Raw genomic sequence first — 6,000 nt, 5'->3', positions numbered from 1 at the left:
TATAGACCTAACCAGAGTATTGTGTTATGTCATCTCATGTTCCAATAGACACAAGACAAAAAAGTTTAAGTTTCCCAGAAATCAAATTGACCAGTCAATGTTTACTTAAAGGTGTTACACCCAGACGCTGGGGTTTGGGAGAGTCTTAGTTGTATGTTTAACGAGTGAGATGTGCTGACTGTTCACAAGCCAAATGTGTGATGCAGGGTTCTCCCCAGAAATTTTTAGTATAGCGGTGCTGTTGGGAACTATCACCGCGAGCAATGCTTCCACTCGGCGTCCTATCCAGCTAGCTATCGATTATTTTAGTAATCGAGTATTCTATCGATTAGTCTGACGATTAATCGAGTAATCGTATAAAAAGTACTTTTGCGTTTTTAAACAACATCAATAGTCCAGGTCTCTCCCTAAGCAATGGCACAATGTCTCTGTGCCAAAATCTTAGTACATCAGAATAGACACGCACATCCAAGATGTGTAAAAAAGGCGTGCTGAATCAAACAAGAGACAAATATCAAAGCAAAATCCGCACAACCTGAGTGCTCCCATGCAAAAAGCTTTATTTGGACACAAATGGCAAAATAGCTGCGCCAAAATCTTGACATTTTTCTGAAATGGCAATGGGATGTGGTTTCTGTTTTTTCCCCCAACTTGTAAAATTTAACCTTTTTTTTTTTAAGGTTGGTGGACTGGGTCCCTGTTTTTTTTTAATCCCTCTTTCTCTGCAATTCAGCAGATGCATTTCAGCTGGAGTTTAAACATGCAAGCATCGCAATCACTTTTTTTATTGTTATTATTTTATACAGTGTTTGTGAAGCGTTTTGTGTTGCCCAAAAAAGCGAAAATTAAAAAGTGAAACGCTCAGTGCGAGTCTGAGCAAAACACAGAAGAAAGAGTGGACTTTTGCTGAGAGGATCTTTCGGAAACTGTTTGTCAGTGTAGCCGGGGATGGAGCTGTGACTCGCCCGGTGTGAGAGGAGTGCTGAGAGCCCCTCACATGGAGCAGAGAGAGACAGCACCCGGCCGCTCAGTACATAGTCACTCCCCACATAGAGTGGACCATGTGTTTTTTAAAAAAGAGACAAACACACAGCCTCTGCCAAGGTACTACGCATCCTCACACAAGCTCTTGCATTCTCTGTAGCCGAGTACTGTGCCCCAACCTGGAGCAGAAGCCCACATGTTAAGAAGGTCGATACGGCCATTAACAATGCCCTCTGGACTGGCTGCCTGAAACCCACCCCATGTTCTACCTGCCAGTCCTATCAAGCATAGCGCCAGCCAGTCTATGGCGAGAGGCTGCTACCCTCGCCTTGGCAAGGAAGGCCCAGGAACATGATTGGCACCTCCTCCGTGACACCACAACCATGACAACACCTCCAAGCAGACTCAAGTCCCGCCACCCATATAACCAGGTTGCGCAAGAGAAGCTTACTTCCATCTCAGAGGATCTGACAACCAAAGCCTGGCTGGCGATGGCATGAAAGCAGGAGTGGGAGTTGGCAGGACATACACGTCTACACTATTATGTCCCGGATCCTGGAGATGGTGTCGAAGGAGAAGACCTAACTCACCGGCAATGGACCCTCCTCAACCGCCTGCACACAGGGGTCGGCTGCTTCAAAGCATCCAAGAAGTGGGGCCTAACAGACAGTGCAGTGTGTGAGTGCGGGGAGCCTGAGCAGACTGCCAACCACATTATCACAGCCTGTCTCCTGCACAGACCACCTTCTGAGGTGGTCCTTTTCTGAGTGGGACCTGAGATGAGGGAGTGGCTACACAACACAGTACTGGACATAGGGCTGCTCGATTATGGAAAAAATCAGTATCACGATTATTTAGGTAAATACTGAAATCATGATTATTCAAACGATTATTATTATTTTTTTGTTACACAATGCATTTATTCAGCATTTCTCTCACTCTAAAAAAAAAAAATTGTTATAGACAATGTGTGCAAAACCTCCCACTTGAAAATGTACTGTACGTTACCTGTATAAAACATAAAATGAATAAAATAAATATTAAAAATATCATATTATATATTATTTTTCTGTTTTCCTCTCGCTTCCCTGTTGTCACTGACCAGTTGGTCAGTGTCTTTGGGCATCTCCCTGACTTGTGCTACTAGGACATAGTGCGGCTGCATTGTTTTTGTTTCCATTTATGTTCATTGGTTTGTGTTTTTGTCATCATTCCCTTGACCTCGTCTCTTATCTCCTTTTGGAGAAATTTATCCGTTCATTTATTGTTAAAATATAAAATGAAACAGCTTTTTTAAAAATAATAAAATAGCTGCTGTTGAAAGAGCCTTTTATTTAGAAGCAGGTGATGTTATTCTGAATTCTTGGGACCAGATGAAGGTCTCTTCTGCAGCTTTGAACTCTGGTGGTGTTGCTGAAGACACTTTTGTCATATTTTGAAGAGCAGAGATGTTTTCTTTTAACTGGATGTGGTGTTCAGCTCATCAATGGAAGTTTGGTTGTCTGCACAGCAAATGTTCCTGATTAGGACAAATAAAAATATTTCTTTAAATATAAAGAAACACTAAACAGTTTATATATATAAAAAAAAGGGGGAAAAAAAGGGGGGAAAACGATGGGGAAAAAAACGCCCGAAAAAATAAGTTATTTAAAGTTAAGCTTTTGTGGTGTCTGAAAAAAGCTGTAGCTTTATTTGGTAAAAATAAAAAAGACTGAACCATTTACAAATTAAAGCGGTCACTCAGATCAACTGTGCTAAAAGGCTAAGCTAATGTTAGCCGATCATTAAACCTTCACAGCAGTTCAGTAAACATCACGTTTTATTTTTACATTATTCTCACCTCGATAAAGCTGCAGAATGAAACTCCATTGGGCAAACTGGGACTTTGCATATATCCAAAAAGTGGGAGATTTCGGAGATTTTTGGAGAAAAAGTGGGTTTGCTCCATCACCCTGGCTGCCTGCCTCGCTCTGCCCAGGAATGATGCCTGAAGGCCAGCTTCTCCGTGTGGATTGGCTTGCTGTCGCGGTTTGAGCGATATCCCACCAAGTTGTCAGTCCTCCCTCGGTCGGTGTAACTCCAAAAAGTAGCCTAAAAAATCTTCTCCCAGCAGGGTGATGGGAGAATCGTTCTACTGCTGTTTTTTTAAAGCTTTTTTGTGGTTCAGGCGACGCAAATTCAAGAAGGCGATTGCTGAACTTTTTTCAGGTTGTGGAAACAGCCAGAGTGTGACGTAGCAATCTCGCCCCCTTACCGCTTCCGAAGCGATGCGTCTGACGTCATGCGTCTTGGGACACGTTGACGGATTGGCCTGATGAAAGGCCCTTAAATCGTTTCACTCGATTATACGAGTTTGGAGATCATTTGATACAAATATCGATATCGCGATCGAAATTCGGTTAATTGCACAGCCCTAACTGGACATATGATGACTATACACGAAAGAGAGACACAGCTTCACTTTAAATGCACAGTCAGTCTGTTTCAGATGATCAGCGTGGACCGTCTTTCTCTTAAAAGGCTTGATTTTACTCTGTGTGTCACGTTGGAAAACAATAGCTTTAGGCGCTAATTTGATTAGCGTTTACAGGGCTTATGGGCATGCCCTAGTCTTCTTCTGCTTTTTTTTCTAGGGACATTACAGCACCACACAGGCCTGGCATAACCAGGGCTGTACGCTTAGCTTTTTCACTAGGAGCACAGGTGCTCCTAAATGAAAAAATTTAGGAGCACAGATAAAAATTTCGAAGCACTGTGAAATTTCTTGATACAATTTTATTATTAACGCAAAGACACATACTGTAGCGAGAGTACCTTTTCCACACACACATGCACATTTTATATGATTCTATTGTATTTATTTCATTGTTTTTTACTTCCTTTTCTATCGTTATTTACATCATTGCTTTTGTCCTTTTCATTACTTTTTGCTGTGTATTTCTTGTATTATTTTAAACTCTCACACACACATAACATCCCAGTCCCACTTTTTATACTCAGGTCGCTTGCTACGGTTAGCTACATTCAACCAACGGTCCACAGCAGGATGTGAATCAAAGTCCTCTAAAGCTGGCCCCTCCAGGGTGATCCTCATGAGGTCTTCAGTGGTGGAGACCGCTAGGCTGCTTCTTTTGGTGCTCTTAATCTGATTCTGAGCAGAGAAACCTCTCTCACACTGGGCAGCAGAAATGGCAGCACCAGCATCAGCTGCACCAACTCCAGTATGTTCTACAGGATCAAGATAGGCCGTTCTTATTAAAACTGTAATCACCAATATATGGAGGGCACTGCACCTTACTAACAAGCAGTGTTTGCTTACCTTGTAGTCCTCCCTGTATGGCTCTTTGGTCAGCATGGTCTCCCACAGACCACTGTAGGTCTTGTCCCTGAAGTTTTCATTGACCAAGATCTTCAGTCCCTGCGACTCATCCTGAACCGCTTTTACAATTATTATAGACGTTTTAAAGCTGTAAAACCCCTCACTACACACTTTATACACTTTTCTCAATCAGGCATGAACATTTTCTCACTTTTCTCTCGTGTGTAAACACTCTCAAAGTTCAAACCTGAGTAGAAAAATAAGACCAACCTGTTTTCAGACCAAAACATTTGTTTGAGAAATAAAAATAGAACGTTTTCCTATAAATAATTATGATGGCTTTTAGAACTAACGAATTTAATTTTAACAATCAACGTACGAGGTTGGACACATAAGAAATTATTAATAGTGACTGACCAGTATTTCACAGTTCCTCTGATCGCGCCTCTTCGTTCTGGTGCCGCTGCGCTGTCACGTCTTTTTCCACTGACTCACACCTCGCTGCAGGTGTCTTTTTCCGAGTGTAGAACACAGTTATGGGTAGTTGTTGGTGCTCTTTTTTCTTATGGGCGAGAAGATTCTTATAAACAGACATGCAGAACACAATGCGTGTGCTATCCCTTCGTGGTGTCGCGACCGGCTGCTTGATGAGGCCGCGGAACACAATGCGCTGTAAAAAAAAAAAGCATGCAAAATTGGACTTAAAAAAATCTGCTAAACAGCGAGGCTGCGAAAGGTGAACCGCGTTATAGTGAGGGACCACTGTATTTATTTTAGGAGCAAAATGCGAATGAAAGGGTTGAAATACATTCTCGCACATGTGCGCCCGTTTTATTTTTTTCCTCGCACAATCAAATTTTAGGCACAATATGCGAGCAAAACGCTCGCACTGTACAGCCCTGATATGTACTACAACGTTAAACAAAGCTTCGAGGCACAGAATTTGCCTCGAACATTTTTTGTAATTGAATTATTCGAGTTACTCTACTAATCGTTTCAGCCCTATATCCAACCTTGTGTCCTGAAGCCCTAAGACAGAAATGAAAATCTTTTAGTACTGTTTCTGGTCTGATTCTGTGCTGAATTGTTGATTAGTTAAATTAATCTAAAATGTTTGTGTTTCATTGACACACTGTATGTTAGAAATGTGCAATAAACTTATTTGAAAGAAAAAAAGTCCAAAAAAACAATTTCAAATGTGGGAAGTTCTAGACTTTTTTACACATTTCCCCTGCATAATTTTCAATTTGAAAAGTTTGAATTCCCAAGTCACAATATCACCAAGCTGGGGGCATTCACTGTGAAAATCTCACCTTGTCCTTGTGATTCAGATTTTGACACCCCTTTATATTGTCAAAAAAATAAAGTAAAAATAGAAAGACAAAAGGTCCAGCTTTCCTCCCTGAGGCAGCAGGTGCATTTCTGGAAAACGTCTTATTACTCTGCATTTTACTCAGCGTGTGATGTACATTTTAGGAGAAGCAGAAGCATCCCGATGGCTGACAGACAGTGAAATGAACACTGCCTCGTCCGATACTAAAGTTGTGAGCTTTCATTCGAAAGTGAAGGTACGGATTTACAGAGGCTGAACAGAGAGACAGGAGGCGACACACTTCAACCCAAAACTCTTAATTTTTTAAGTCTGTCAGATTTTGGATTGTAATGTGTGGGGACGCTACTGTTTGTGTCATTGGACA

This window comes from Thalassophryne amazonica, chromosome 10 (assembly GCF_902500255.1).
Source record: "Thalassophryne amazonica chromosome 10, fThaAma1.1, whole genome shotgun sequence".
In the NCBI taxonomy this organism is placed as follows: Eukaryota; Metazoa; Chordata; class Actinopteri; order Batrachoidiformes; family Batrachoididae; genus Thalassophryne; species Thalassophryne amazonica.
Note: the sequence above shows the minus strand (reverse complement) of the source record.